The following is a 15,166-nucleotide window of genomic DNA, read 5'->3' as shown; positions in this document are numbered from 1 at the left end:
ATTGGTCGAAAAAAAAGCAGACAGGCGCTGCTGAGATTCAAACTCAGGATCTCCTGTTTACTAGACAGGCGCTTTAACCAACTAAGCCACAGCACCTTTTTTGCATCTGGTCTCCTTTCCTTCCTCATGTAATCATTTAGAAGTGAAATCCACTTTTTTAAGGCTGGGCTTCTGTTGCAATATAACTTTTCAAAATGTTTTCCAATTGACTGAAACTCCATTGCACAAAACGAGCATGTCATTAATCGTCGATTTAGAGTGGACTGCATTGCCCAGTGTGTGCATTGAGGAGCACATGTTCGTCTTTACTGGGGAGCAAGTTTGCACTCATGAATGTGGCAAAACATTCAAATCCGTAAGTGGGTGAACATTAAAGTCCTAGATGCTGCAAATCTCTATATCTGGATACGGAATGACTGAAAAAAGTTATGTCTCCAGTGTCAAAATGTGTGTAATGCACTAGTAATTCATTTCCTTTATTGACCAGTGAGGTAGCCATGTATGGAGGTGCTGTAGAGTGAAAATCAAGTTTCAAATGGGCAGTGATCCTTGTGCCTGGATAGCTCAGTGGTAGAGCATCAGACTTTTAATCTGAGGGTCCAGGGTTCAAGTCCCTGTTCAGGCGTACCTTTGCTTCTTTTACAAAAAATTAAGCAGGAAATATGAATTGCTCATTCTAATATGTGCTATTTCTGATGGCATCGCAACCTTGGGCAATATGACTCTAAGGTAGTGGAGTCCAGAGTTCTTGGATGCTTTGCCAACATTTCAAGCCTGACTGTGCTTCTAAATAGCATGAAATAGCAATCTTTGTACAAAGTTTTAATATTGGGGAGACAGATTGGTCGAAAAAAAAGCAGACAGGCGCTGCTGAGATTCGAACTCAGGATCTCCTGTTTACTAGACAGGCGCTTTAACCAACTAAGCCACAGCACCTTTTTTGCATCTGGTCTCCTTTCCTTCCTCATGTAATCATTTAGAAGTGAAATCCACTTTTTTAAGGCTGGGCTTCTGTTGCAATATAACTTTTCAAAATGTTTTCCAATTGACTGAAACTCCATTGCACAAAACGAGCATGTCATTAATCGTCGATTTAGAGTGGACTGCATTGCCCAGTGTGTGCATTGAGGAGCACATGTTCGTCTCTACTGGGGAGCTAGTTTGCACTCATGAATGTGGCAAAACATTCAAATCCGTAAGTGGGTGAACATTAAAGTCCTAGATGCTGCAAATCTCTATATCTGGATACGGAATGACTGAAAAAAGTTATGTCTCCAGTGTCAAAATGTGTGTAATGCACTAGTAATTCATTTCCTTTATTGACCAGTGAGGTAGCCATGTATGGAGGTGCTGTAGAGTGAAAATCAAGTTTCAAATGGGCAGTGATCCCTGTGCCTGGATAGCTCAGTCGGTAGAGCATCAGACTTTTAATCTGAGGGTCCAGGGTTCAAGTTCCTGTTCAGGCGTACCTTTGCTTCTTTTACAAAAAATTAAGCAGGAAATATGAATTGCTCATTCTAATATGTGCTATTTCTGATGGCATCGCAACCTTGGGCAATATAACTCTAAGGTAGTGGAGTCCAGAGTTCTTGGATGCTTTGCCAACATTTCAAGCCTGACTGTGCTTCTAAATAGCATGAAATAGCAATCTTTGTACAAAGTTTTAATATTGGGGAGACAGATTGGTCGAAAAAAAAGCAGACAGGCGCTGCTGAGATTCGAACTCAGGATCTCCTGTTTACTAGACAGGCGCTTTAACCAACTAAGCCACAGCACCTTTTTTGCATCTGGTCTCCTTTCCTTCCTCATGTAATCATTTAGAAGTGAAATCCACTTTTTTAAGGCTGGGCTTCTGTTGCAATATAACTTTTCAAAATGTTTTCCAATTGACTGAAACTCCATTGCACAAAACGAGCATGTCATTAATCGTCGATTTAGAGTGGACTGCATTGCCCATTGTGTGCATTGAGGAGCACATGTTCGTCTTTACTGGGGAGCAAGTTTGCACTCATGAATGTGGCAAAACATTCAAATCCCTAAGTGGGTGAACATTAAAGTCCTAGATGCTGCAAATCTCTATATCTGGATACGGAATGACTGAAAAAAGTTATGTCTCCAGTGTCAAAATGTGTGTAATGCACTAGTAATTCATTTCCTTTAATGACCAATGAGGTAGCCATGTATGGAGGTGCTGTAGAGTGAAAATCAAGTTTCAAATGGGCCGTGATCCCTGTGCCTGGATAGCTCAGTCGGTAGAGCATCAGACTTTTAATCTGAGGGTCCAGGGTTCAAGTCCCTGTTCAGGCGTACCTTTGCTTCTTTTACAAAAAATTAAGCAGGAAATATGAATTGCTCATTCTAATATGTGCTATTTCTGATGGCATCGCAACCTTGGGCAATATGACTCTAAGGTAGTGGAGTCCAGAGTTCTTGGATGCTTTGCCAACATTTCAAGCCTGACTGTGCTTCTAAATAGCATGAAATAGCAATCTTTGTACAAAGTTTTAATATTGGGGAGACAGATTGGTCGAAAAAAAAGCAGACAGGCGCTGCTGAGATTCAAACTCAGGATCTCCTGTTTACTAGACAGGCGCTTTAACCAACTAAGCCACAGAACCTTTTTTGCATATGGTCTCCTTTCCTTCCTCATGTAATCATTTAGAAGTGAAATCCACTTTTTTAAGGCTGGGCTTCTGTTGCAATATAACTTTTCAAAATGTTTTCCAATTGACTGAAACTCCATTGCACAAAACGAGCATGTCATTAATCGTCGATTTAGAGTGGACTGCATTGCCCAGTGTGTGCATTGAGGAGCACATGTTCGTCTTTACTGGGGAGCAAGTTTGCACTCATGAATGTGGCAAAACATTCAAATCCGTAAGTGGGTGAACATTAAAGTCCTAGATGCTGCAAATCTCTATATCTGGATACGGAATGACTGAAAAAAGTTATGTCTCCAGTGTCAAAATGTGTGTAATGCACTAGTAATTCATTTCCTTTATTGACCAGTGAGGTAGCCATGTATGGAGGTGCTGTAGAGTGAAAATCAAGTTTCAAATGGGCAGTGATCCTTGTGCCTGGATAGCTCAGTCGGTAGAGCATCAGACTTTTAATCTGAGGGTCCAGGGTTCAAGTCCCTGTTCAGGCGTACCTTTGCTTCTTTTACAAAAAATTAAGCAGGAAATATGAATTGCTCATTCTAATATGTGCTATTTCTGATGGCATCGCAACCTTGGGCAATATGACTCTAAGGTAGTGGAGTCCAGAGTTCTTGGATGCTTTGCCAACATTTCAAGCCTGACTGTGCTTCTAAATAGCATGAAATAGCAATCTTTGTACAAAGTTTTAATATTGGGGAGACAGATTGGTCGAAAAAAAAGCAGACAGGCGCTGCTGAGATTCGAACTCAGGATCTCCTGTTTACTAGACAGGCGCTTTAATCAACTAAGCCACAGCACCTTTTTTGCATCTGGTCTCCTTTCCTTCCTCATGTAATCATTTAGAAGTGAAATCCACTTTTTTAAGGCTGGGCTTCTGTTGCAATATAACTTTTCAAAATGTTTTCCAATTGACTGAAACTCCATTGCACAAAACGAGCATGTCATTAATCGTCGATTTAGAGTGGACTGCATTGCCCAGTGTGTGCATTGAGGAGCACATGTTCGTCTTTACTGGGGAGCAAGTTTGCACTCATGAATGTGGCAAAATATTCAAATCCGTAAGTGGGTGAACATTAAAGTCCTAGATGCTGCAAATCTCTATATCTGGATACGGAATGACTGAAAAAAGTTATGTCTCCAGTGTCAAAATGTGTGTAATGCACTAGTAATTCATTTCCTTTATTGACCAGTGAGGTAGCCATGTATGGAGGTGCTGTAGAGTGAAAATCAAGTTTCAAATGGGCAGTGATCCTTGTGCCTGGATAGCTCAGTCGGTAGAGCATCAGACTTTTAATCTGAGGGTCCAGGGTTCAAGTCCCTGTTCAGGCGTACCTTTGCTTCTTTTACAAAAAATTAAGCAGGAAATATGAATTGCTCATTCTAATATGTGCTATTTCTGATGGCATCGCAACCTTGGGCAATATGACTCTAAGGTAGTGGAGTCCAGAGTTCTTGGATGCTTTGCCAACATATCAAGCCTGACTGTGCTTCTAAATTGCATGAAATAGCAATCTTTGTACAAAGTTTTAATATTGGGGAGACAGATTGGTCGAAAAAAAGCAGACAGGCACTGCTGAGATTCGAACTCAGGATCTCCTGTTTACTAGACAGGCGCTTTAACCAACTAAGCCACAGCACCTTTTTTGCATCTGGTCTCCTTTCCTTCCTCATGTAATCATTAAAAAGTGAAATCCACTTTTTTAAGGCTGGGCTTCTGTTGCAATATAACTTTTCAAAATGTTTTCCAATTGACTGAAACTCCATTGCACAAAACGAGCATGTCATTAATCGTCGATTTAGAGTGGACTGCATTGCCCAGTGTGTGCATTGAGGAGCACATGTTCGTCTTTACTGGGGAGCAAGTTTGCACTCATTAATGTGGCAAAACATTCAAATCCGTAAATGGGTGAACATTAAAGTCCTAGATGCTGCAAATCTCTATATCTGGATACGGAATGACTGAAAAAAGTTATGTCTCCAGTGTCAAAATGTGTGTAATGCACTAGTAATTCATTTCCTTTATTGACCAGTGAGGTAGCCATGTATGGAGGTGCTGTAGAGTGAAAATCAAGTTTCAAATGGGCAGTGATCCCTGTGCCTGGATAGCTCAGTCGGTAGAGCATCAGACTTTTAATCTGAGGGTCCAGGGTTCAAGTCCCTGTTCAGGTGTATCTTTGCTTCTTTTACAAAAAATTTAGCAGGAAATATGAATTGCTCATTCTAATATGTGCTATTTCTGATGGCATCGCAACCTTGGGCAATATGACTCTAAGGTAGTGGAGTCCAGAATTCTTGGATGCTTTGCCAACGTTTCAAGCCTGACTGTGCTTCTAAATAGCATGAAATAACAATCTTTGTACAAAGTTTTAATATTGGGGAGACAGATTGGTCGAAAAAAAAGCAGACAGGCGCTGCTGAGATTCGAACTCAGGATCTCCTGTTTACTAGACAGGCGCTTTAACCAACTAAGCCACAGCACCTCTTTTGCATCTGATCTCCTGTCCTTCCTCATGTAATCATTTAGAAGTGAAATCCACTTTTTTTAAGGCTGGGCTTCTGTTGCAATATAACTTTACAAAATGTTTTCCAATTGACTGAAACTCCATTGCACAAAACGAGCATGTCATTAATCGTCGATTTAGAGAGGACTGCATTGCCCAGTGTGTGCATTGAGGAGCACATGTTCGTCTTTACTGGGGAGCAAGTTTGCACTCATGAATGTGGCAAAACATTCAAATCCGTAAGTGGGTGAACATTAAAGTCCTAGATGCTGCAAATCTCTATATCTGGATACGGAATGACTGAAAAAAGTTATGTCTCCAGTGTCAAAATGTGTGTAATGCACTAGTAATTCATTTCCTTTATTGACCAGTGAGGTAGCCATGCATGGAGGTGCTGTAGAGTGAAAATCAAGTTTCAAATGGCAGTGATCCATCTGCCTGGATAGCTCAGTCGGTAGAGCATCAGACTTTTAATCTGAGGGTCCAGGGTTCAAGTCCCTGTTCAGGCGTACCTTTGCTTCTTTTACAAAAAATTAAGCAGGAAATATGAATTGCTCATTCTAATATGTGCTATTTCTGATGGCATCGCAACCTTGGGCAATATGACTCTAAGGTAGTGGAGTCCAGAGTTCTTGGATGCTTTGCCAACATTTCAAGCCTGACTGTGCTTCTAAATAGCATGAAATAGCAATCTTTGTACAAAGTTTTAATATTGGGGAGACAGATTGGTCGAAAAAAAAGCAGACAGGCGCTGCTGAGATTCGAACTCAGGATCTCCTATTTACTAGACAGGCGCTTTAACCAACTAAGCCACAGCACCTTTTTTGCATCTGGTCTCCTTTCCTTCCTCATGTAATCATTTAGAAGTGAAATCCACTTTTTTAAGGCTGGGCTTCTGTTGCAATATAACTTTTCAAAATGTTTTCCAATTGACTGAAACGCCATTGCACAAAACGAGCATGTCATTAATCGTCGATTTAGAGTGGACTGCATTGCCCAGTGTGTGCATTGAGGAGCACATGTTCGTCTTTACTGGGGAGCAAGTTTGCACTCATGAATGTGGCAAAATATTCAAATCCGTAAGTGGGTGAACATTAAAGTCCTAGATGCTGCAAATCTCTATATCTGGATACGGAATGACTGAAAAAAGTTATGTCTCCAGTGTCAAAATGTGTGTAATGCACTAGTAATTCATTTCCTTTATTGACCAGTGAGGTAGCCATGTATGGAGGTGCTGTAGAGTGAAAATCAAGTTTCAAATGGGCAGTGATCCTTGTGCCTGGATAGCTCAGTCGGTAGAGCATCAGACTTTTAATCTGAGGGTCCAGGGTTCAAGTCCCTGTTCAGGCGTACCTTTGCTTCTTTTACAAAAAATTAAGCAGGAAATATGAATTGCTCATTCTAATATGTGCTATTTCTGATGGCATCGCAACCTTGGGCAATATGACTCTAAGGTAGTGGAGTCCAGAGTTCTTGGATGCTTTGCCAACATATCAAGCCTGACTGTGCTTCTAAATAGCATGAAATAGCAATCTTTGTACAAAGTTTTAATATTGGGGAGACAGATTGGTCGAAAAAAAGCAGACAGGCGCTGCTGAGATTCGAACTCAGGATCTCCTGTTTACTAGGCAGGCGCTTTAACCAACTAAGCCACAGCACCTTTTTTGCATCTGGTCTCCTTTCCTTCCTCATGTAATCATTTAGAAGTGAAATCAACTTTTTTAAGGCTGGGCTTCTGTTGCAATATAACTTTTCAAAATGTTTTCCAATTGACTGAAACTCCATTGCACAAAACGAGCATGTCATTAATCGTCGATTTAGAGTGGACTGCATTGCCCAGTGTGTGCATTGAGGAGCACATGTTCGTCTTTACTGGGGAGCAAGTTTGCACTCATTAATGTGGCAAAACATTCAAATCCGTAAGTGGGTGAACATTAAAGTCCTAGATGCTGCAAATCTCTATATCTGGATACGGAATGACTGAAAAAAGTTATGTCTCCAGTGTCAAAATGTGTGTAATGCACTAGTAATTCTTTTCCTTTATTGACCAGTGAGGTAGCCATGTATGGAGGTGCTGTAGAGTGAAAATCAAGTTTCAAATGGGCAGTGATCCCTGTGCCTGGATAGCTCAGTTGGTAGAGCATCAGACTTTTAATCTGAGGGTCCAGGGTTCAAGTCCCTGTTCAGGTGTATCTTTGCTTCTTTTACAAAAAATTTAGCAGGAAATATGAATTGCTCATTCTAATATGTGCTATTTCTGATGGCATCGCAACCTTGGGCAATATGACTCTAATGTAGTGGAGTCCAGAATTCTTGGATGCTTTGCCAACGTTTCAAGCCTGACTGTGCTTCTAAATAGCATGAAATAATCTTTGTACAAAGTTTTAATATTGGGGAGACAGATTGGTCGAAAAAAAAGCAGACAGGCGCTGCTGAGATTCGAACTCAGGATCTCCTGTTTACTCGACAGGCGATTTAACCAACTAAGCCACAGCACCTCTTTTGCATCTGATCTCCTGTCCTTCCTCATGTAATCATTTAGAAGTGAAATCCACTTTTTTTAAGGCTGGGCTTCTGTTGCAATATAACTTTACAAAATGTTTTCCAATTCACTGAAACTCCATTGCACAAAACGAGCATGTCATTAATCGTCGATTTAGAGTGGACTGCATTGCCCAGTGTGTGCATTGAGGAGCACATGTTCGTCTTTACTGGGGAGCAAGTTTGCACTCATGAATGTGGCAAAACATTCAAATCCGTAAGTGGGTGAACATTAAAGTCCTAGATGCTGCAAATCTCTATATCTGGATACGGAATGACTGAAAAAAGTTATGTCTCCAGTGTCAAAATGTGTGTAATGCACTAGTAATTCATTTCCTTTATTGACCAGTGAGGTAGCCATGTATGGAGGTGCTGTAGAGTGAAAATCAAGTTTCAAATGGCAGTGATCCATCTACCTGGATAGCTCAGTCGGTAGACCATCAGACTTTTAATCTGAGGGTCCAGGGTTCAAGTCCCTGTTCAGGCGTACCTTTGCTTCTTTTACAAAAAATTAAGCAGGAAATATGAATTGCTCATTCTAATATGTGCTATTTCTGATGGCATCGCAACCTTGGGCAATATGACTCTAAGGTAGTGGAGTCCAGAGTTCTTGGATGCTTTGCCAACATATTAAGCCTGACTGTGCTTCTAAATAGCATGAAATAGCAATCTTTGTACAAAGTTTTAATATTGGGGAGACAGATTGGTCGAAAAAAAGCAGACAGGCGCTGCTGAGATTCGAACTCAGGATCTCCTGTTTACTAGACAGGCGCTTTAACCAACTAAGCCACAGCACCTTTTTTGCATCTGGTCTCCTTTCCTTCCTCATGTAATCATTTAGAAGTGAAATCCACTTTTTAAAGGCTGGGCTTCTGTTGCAATATAACTTTTCAAAATGTTTTCCAATTGACTGAAACTCCATTGCACAAAACGAGCATGTCATTAATCGTCGATTTAGAGTGGACTGCATTGCCCAGTGTGTGCATTGAGGAGCACATGTTCGTCTTTACTGGGGAGCAAGTTTGCACTCATTAATGTGGCAAAACATTCAAATCCGTAAGTGGGTGAACATTAAATTCTTAGATGCTGCAAATCTCTATATCTGGATACGGAATGACTGAAAAAAGTTATGTCTCCAGTGTCAAAATGTGTGTAATGCACTAGTAATTCATTTCCTTTATTGACCAGTGAGGTAGCCATGTATGGAGGTGCTGTAGAGTGAAAATCAAGTTTCAAATGGGCAGTGATCCTTGTGCCTGGATAGCTCAGTCGGTAGAGCATCATACTTTTAATCTGAGGGTCCAGGGTTCAAGTCCCTGTTCAGGCGTACCTTTGCTTCTTTTACAAAAAATTAAGCAGGAAATATGAATTGCTCATTCTAATATGTGCTATTTCTGATGGCATCGCAACCTTGGGCAATATGACTCTAAGGTAGTGGAGTCCAGAGTTCTTGGATGCTTTGCCAACATTTCAAGCCTGACTTTGCTTCTAAATAGCATGAAACAGCAATCTTTGTACAAAGTTTTAATATTGGGGAGACAGATTGGTCGAAAAAAAAGCAGACAGGCGCTGCTGAGATTCGAACTCAGGATCTCCTGTTTACTAGACAGGGGCTTTAACCAACTAAGCCACAGCACCTTTTTTGCATCTGGTCTCCTTTCCTTCCTCATGTAATCATTTAGAAGTGAAATCCACTTTTTTAAGGCTGGGCTTCTGTTGCAATATAACTTTTCAAAATGTTTTCCAATTGACTGAAACTCCATTGCACAAAACGAGCATGTCATTAATCGTCGATTTAGAGTGGACTGCATTGCCCAGTGTGTGCATTGAGGAGCACATGTTCGTCTTTACTGGGGAGCAAGTTTGCACTCATTAATGTGGCAAAACATTCAAATCCGTAAGTGGGTGAACATTAAAGTCCTAGATGCTGCAAATCTCTATATCTGGATACGGAATGACTGAAAAAAGTTATGTCTCCAGTGTCAAAATGTGTGTAATGCACTAGTAATTCATTTCCTTTATTGACCAGTGAGGTAGCCATGTATGGAGGTGCTGTAGAGTGAAAATCAAGTTTCAAATGGCAGTGATCCATCTGCCTGGATAGCTCAGTCGGTAGAGCATCAGACTTTTAATCTGAGGGTCCAGGGTTCAAGTCCCTGTTCAGGCGTACCTTTGCTTCTTTTACAAAAAATTAAGCAGGAAATATGAATTGCTCATTCTAATATGTGCTATTTCTGATGGCATCGCAACCTTGGGCAATATGACTCTAAGGTAGTGGAGTCCAGAGTTCTTGGATGCTTTGCCAACATATTAAGCCTGACTGTGCTTCTAAATAGCATGAAATAGCAATCTTTGTACAAAGTTTTAATATTGGGGAGACAGATTGGTCGAAAAAAAGCAGACAGGCGCTGCTGAGATTCGAACTCAGGATCTCCTGTTTACTAGACAGGCGCTTTAACCAACTAAGCCACAGCACCTTTTTTGCATCTGGTTTCCTTTCCTTCCTCATGTAATCATTTAGAAGTCAAATCCACTTTTTTAAGGCTGGGCTTCTGTTGCAATATAACTTTTCAAAATGTTTTCCAATTGACTGAAACTCCATTGCACAAAACGAGCATGTCATTAATCGTCGATTTAGAGTGGACTGCATTGCCCAGTGTGTGCATTGAGGAGCACATGTTCGTCTTTACTGGGGAGCAAGTTTGCACTCATTAATGTGGCAAAACATTCAAATCCGTAAGTGGGTGAACATTAAAGTCCTAGATGCTGCAAATCTCTATATCTGGATACGGAATGACTGAAAAAAGTTATGTCTCAAGTGTCAAAATGTGTGTAATGCACTAGTAATTCATTTCCTTTATTGACCAGTGAGGTAGCCATGTATGGAGGTGCTGTAGAGTGAAAATCAAGTTTCAAATGGGCAGTGATCCTTGTGCCTGGATAGCTCAGTCGGTAGAGCATCAGACTTTTAATCTGAGGGTCCAGGGTTCAAGTCCCTGTTCAGGCGTACCTTTGCTTCTTTTACAAAAAATTAAGCAGGAAATATGAATTGCTCATTCTAATATGTGCTATTTCTGATGGCATCGCAACCTTGGGCAATATGACTCTAAGGTAGTGGAGTCCAGAGTTCTTGGATGCTTTGCCAACATTTCAAGCCTGACTGTGCTTCTAAATAGCATGAAATAGCAATCTTTGTACAAAGTTTTAATATTGGGGAGACAGATTGGTCGAAAAAAAAGCAGACAGGCGCTGCTGAGATTCGAACTCAGGATCTCCTGTTTACTAGACAGGCGCTTTAACCAACTAAGCCACAGCACCTTTTTTGCATCTGGTCTCCTTTCCTTCCTCATGTAATCATTTAGAAGTGAAATCCACTTTTTTAAGGCTGGGCTTCTGTTGCAATATAACTTTTCAAAATGTTTTCCAATTGACTGAAACTCCATTGCACAAAACGAGCATGTCATTAATCGTCGATTTAGAGTGGACTGCATTGCCCAGTGTGTGCATTGAGGAGCACATGTTCGTCTTTACTGGGGAGCAAGTTTGCACTCATGAATGTGGCAAAACATTCAAATCCGTAAGTGGGTGAACATTAAAGTCCTAGATGCTGCAAATCTCTATATCTGGATACGGAATGACTGAAAAAAGTTATGTCTCCAGTGTCAAAATGTGTGTAATGCACTAGTAATTCATTTCCTTTATTGACCAGTGAGGTAGCCATGTATGGAGGTGCTGTAGAGTGAAAATCAAGTTTCAAATGGGCAGTGATCCCTGTGCCTGGATAGCTCAGTCGGTAGAGCATCAGACTTTTAATCTGAGGGTCCAGGGTTCAAGTCCCTGTTCAGGCGTACCTTTGCTTCTTTTACAAAAAATTAAGCAGGAAATATGAATTGCTCATTCTAATATGTGCTATTTCTGATGGCATCGCAACCTTGGGCAATATGACTCTAAGGTAGTGGAGTCCAGAGTTCTTGGATGCTTTGCCAACATTTCAAGCCTGACTGTGCTTCTAAATAGCATGAAATAGCAATCTTTGTACAAAGTTTTAATATTGGGGAGACAGATTGGTCGAAAAAAAAGCAGACAGGCGCTGCTGAGATTCGAACTCAGGATCTCCTGTTTACTAGACAGGCGCTTTAACCAACTAAGCCACAGCACCTTTTTTGCATCTGGTCTCCTTTCCTTCCTCATGTAATCATTTAGAAGTGAAATCCACTTTTTTAAGGCTGGGCTTCTGTTGCAATATAACTTTTCAAAATGTTTTCCAATTGACTGAAACTCCATTGCACAAAACGAGCATGTCATTAATCGTCGATTTAGAGTGGACTGCATTGCCCAGTGTGTGCATTGAGGAGCACATGTTCGTCTCTACTGGGGAGCTAGTTTGCACTCATGAATGTGGCAAAACATTCAAATCCGTAAGTGGGTGAACATTAAAGTCCTAGATGCTGCAAATCTCTATATCTGGATACGGAATGACTGAAAAAAGTTATGTCTCCAGTGTCAAAATGTGTGTAATACACTAGTAATTCATTTCCTTTATTGACCAGTGAGGTAGCCATGTATGGAGGTGCTGTAGAGTGAAAATCAAGTTTCAAATGGGCAGTGATCCCTGTGTCTGGATAGCTCAGTCGGTAGAGCATCAGACTTTTAATCTGAGGGTCCAGGGTTCAAGTTCCTGTTCAGGCGTACCTTTGCTTCTTTTACAAAAAATTAAGCAGGAAATATGAATTGCTCATTCTAATATGTGCTATTTCTGATGGCATCGCAACCTTGGGCAATATAACTCTAAGGTAGTGGAGTCCAGAGTTCTTGGATGCTTTGCCAACATTTCAAGCCTGACTGTGCTTCTAAATAGCATGAAATAGCAATCTTTGTACAAAGTTTTAATATTGGGGAGACAGATTGGTCGAAAAAAAAGCAGACAGGCGCTGCTGAGATTCGAACTCAGGATCTCCTGTTTACTAGACAGGCGCTTTAACCAACTAAGCCACAGCACCTTTTTTGCATCTGGTCTCCTTTCCTTCCTCATGTAATCATTTAGAAGTGAAATCCACTTTTTTAAGGCTGGGCTTCTGTTGCAATATAACTTTTCAAAATGTTTTCCAATTGACTGAAACTCCATTGCACAAAACGAGCATGTCATTAATCGTCGATTTAGAGTGGACTGCATTGCCCATTGTGTGCATTGAGGAGCACATGTTCGTCTTTACTGGGGAGCAAGTTTGCACTCATGAATGTGGCAAAACATTCAAATCCCTAAGTGGGTGAACATTAAAGTCCTAGATGCTGCAAATCTCTATATCTGGATACGGAATGAATGAAAAAAGTTATGTCTCCAGTGTCAAAATGTGTGTAATGCACTAGTAATTCATTTCCTTTAATGACCAGTGAGGTAGCCATGTATGGAGGTGCTGTAGAGTGAAAATCAAGTTTCAAATGGGCCGTGATCCCTGTGCCTGGATAGCTCAGTCGGTAGAGCATCAGACTTTTAATCTGAGGGTCCAGGGTTCAAGTCCCTGTTCAGGCGTACCTTTGCTTCTTTTACAAAAAATTAAGCAGGAAATATGAATTGCTCATTCTAATATGTGCTATTTCTGATGGCATCGCAACCTTGGGCAATATGACTCTAAGGTAGTGGAGTCCAGAGTTCTTGGATGCTTTGCCAACATTTCAAGCCTGACTGTGCTTCTAAATAGCATGAAATAACAATCTTTGTACAAAGTTTTAATATTGGGGAGACAGATTGGTCGAAAAAAAAGCAGACAGGCGCTGCTGAGATTCGAACTCAGGATCTCCTGTTTACTAGACAGGCGCTTTAACCAACTAAGCCACAGCACCTCTTTTGCATCTGATCTCCTGTCCTTCCTCATGTAATCATTTAGAAGTGAAATCCACTTTTTTTAAGGCTGGGCTTCTGTTGCAATATAACTTTACAAAATGTTTTCCAATTGACTGAAACTCCATTGCACAAAACGAGCATGTCATTAATCGTCGATTTAGAGAGGACTGCATTGCCCAGTGTGTGCATTGAGGAGCACATGTTCGTCTTTACTGGGGAGCAAGTTTGCACTCATGAATGTGGCAAAACATTCAAATCCGTAAGTGGGTGAACATTAAAGTCCTAGATGCTGCAAATCTCTATATCTGGATACGGAATGACTGAAAAAAGTTATGTCTCCAGTGTCAAAATGTGTGTAATGCACTAGTAATTCATTTCCTTTATTGACCAGTGAGGTAGCCATGTATGGAGGTGCTGTAGAGTGAAAATCAAGTTTCAAATGGCAGTGATCCATCTGCCTGGATAGCTCAGTCGGTAGAGCATCAGACTTTTAATCTGAGGGTCCAGGGTTCAAGTCCCTGTTCAGGCGTACCTTTGCTTCTTTTACAAAAAATTAAGCAGGAAATATGAATTGCTCATTCTAATATGTGCTATTTCTGATGGCATCGCAACCTTGGGCAATATGACTCTAAGGTAGTGGAGTCCAGAGTTCTTGGATGCTTTGCCAACATTTCAAGCCTGACTGTGCTTCTAAATAGCATGAAATAGCAATCTTTGTACAAAGTTTTAATATTGGGGAGACAGATTGGTCGAAAAAAAAGCAGACAGGCGCTGCTGAGATTCGAACTCAGGATCTCCTGTTTACTAGACAGGCGCTTTAACCAACTAAGCCACAGCACCTTTTTTGCATCTGGTCTCCTTTCCTTCCTCATGTAATCAATCAGAAGTGAAATCCACTTTTTTAAGGCTGGGCTTCTGTTGCAATATAACTTTTCAAAATGTTTTCCAATTGACTGAAACTCCATTGCACAAAACGAGCATGTCATTAATCGTCGATTTAGAGTGGACTGCATTGCCCAGTGTGTGCATTGAGGAGCACATGTTCGTCTTTACTGGGGGGCAAGTTTGCACTCATGAATGTGGCAAAACATTCAAATCCGTAAGTGGGTGAACATTAAAGTCCTAGATGCTGCAAATCTCTATATCTGGATACGGAATGACTGAAAAAAGTTATGTCTCCAGTGTCAAAATGTGTGTAATGCACTAGTAATTCATTTCCTTTATTGACCAGTGAGGTAGCCATGTATGGAGGTGCTGTAGAGTGAAAATCAAGTTTCAAATGGGCAGTGATCCTTGTGCCTGGATAGCTCAGTCGGTAGAGCATCGGACTTTTAATCTGAGGGTCCAGGGTTCAAGTCCCTGTTCAGGCATACCTTTGCTTCTTTTACAAAAAATTTAGCAGGAAATATGAATTGCTCATTCTAATATGTGCTATTTCTGATGGCATAGCAACCTTGGGCAATATGACTCTAAGGTAGTGGAGTCCAGAATTCTTGGATGCTTTGCCAACATTTCAAGCCTGACTGTGCTTCTAAATAGCATGAAATAACAATCTTTGTACAAAGTTTTAATATTGGGGAGACAGATTGGTCGAAAAAAAAGCAGACAGGCGCTGCTGAGGT

At 40.8% G+C, this 15,166-nt stretch overlaps 11 non-coding genes across 11 annotated transcripts; 1 reads left to right on the top strand and 10 right to left on the bottom strand.

Moving 5' to 3' along the window:
- The first annotated feature begins 553 nt into the window (after positions 1-553).
- On the top strand, positions 554-625 carry TRNAK-UUU (transfer RNA lysine (anticodon UUU)). Its single transcript has one exon. It is a non-coding gene; the product is annotated as a tRNA-Lys (tRNA).
- Positions 626-862: 237 nt separating this feature from the next.
- Positions 863-936, bottom strand: TRNAT-AGU (transfer RNA threonine (anticodon AGU)). Its single transcript has one exon. It is a non-coding gene; the product is annotated as a tRNA-Thr (tRNA).
- A 767-nt stretch (positions 937-1,703) lies between these two features.
- Positions 1,704-1,777, bottom strand: TRNAT-AGU (transfer RNA threonine (anticodon AGU)). The gene has a single exon. It is a non-coding gene; the product is annotated as a tRNA-Thr (tRNA).
- A 3,289-nt stretch (positions 1,778-5,066) lies between these two features.
- TRNAT-AGU (transfer RNA threonine (anticodon AGU)) lies at positions 5,067-5,140 on the bottom strand. The gene has a single exon. It is a non-coding gene; the product is annotated as a tRNA-Thr (tRNA).
- A 3,285-nt stretch (positions 5,141-8,425) lies between these two features.
- Positions 8,426-8,499, bottom strand: TRNAT-AGU (transfer RNA threonine (anticodon AGU)). Its single transcript has one exon. It is a non-coding gene; the product is annotated as a tRNA-Thr (tRNA).
- A 1,606-nt stretch (positions 8,500-10,105) lies between these two features.
- On the bottom strand, positions 10,106-10,179 carry TRNAT-AGU (transfer RNA threonine (anticodon AGU)). Its single transcript has one exon. It is a non-coding gene; the product is annotated as a tRNA-Thr (tRNA).
- Positions 10,180-10,946: 767 nt separating this feature from the next.
- TRNAT-AGU (transfer RNA threonine (anticodon AGU)) lies at positions 10,947-11,020 on the bottom strand. The gene has a single exon. It is a non-coding gene; the product is annotated as a tRNA-Thr (tRNA).
- A 767-nt stretch (positions 11,021-11,787) lies between these two features.
- On the bottom strand, positions 11,788-11,861 carry TRNAT-AGU (transfer RNA threonine (anticodon AGU)). The gene has a single exon. It is a non-coding gene; the product is annotated as a tRNA-Thr (tRNA).
- Positions 11,862-12,628: 767 nt separating this feature from the next.
- On the bottom strand, positions 12,629-12,702 carry TRNAT-AGU (transfer RNA threonine (anticodon AGU)). The gene has a single exon. It is a non-coding gene; the product is annotated as a tRNA-Thr (tRNA).
- A 767-nt stretch (positions 12,703-13,469) lies between these two features.
- On the bottom strand, positions 13,470-13,543 carry TRNAT-AGU (transfer RNA threonine (anticodon AGU)). The gene has a single exon. It is a non-coding gene; the product is annotated as a tRNA-Thr (tRNA).
- Positions 13,544-14,310: 767 nt separating this feature from the next.
- Positions 14,311-14,384, bottom strand: TRNAT-AGU (transfer RNA threonine (anticodon AGU)). The gene has a single exon. It is a non-coding gene; the product is annotated as a tRNA-Thr (tRNA).
- Between the last annotated feature and the right edge of the window lie 782 nt (positions 14,385-15,166).

The sequence above is a fragment of the Ambystoma mexicanum genome, unplaced genomic scaffold (assembly GCF_040938575.1).
Source record: "Ambystoma mexicanum isolate Mex_15411 unplaced genomic scaffold, UKY_AmexF1_1 Mex_scaf1, whole genome shotgun sequence".
In the NCBI taxonomy this organism is placed as follows: Eukaryota; Metazoa; Chordata; class Amphibia; order Caudata; family Ambystomatidae; genus Ambystoma; species Ambystoma mexicanum.
Note: the sequence above shows the minus strand (reverse complement) of the source record. Positions and strands in the feature narration are given on the sequence as shown.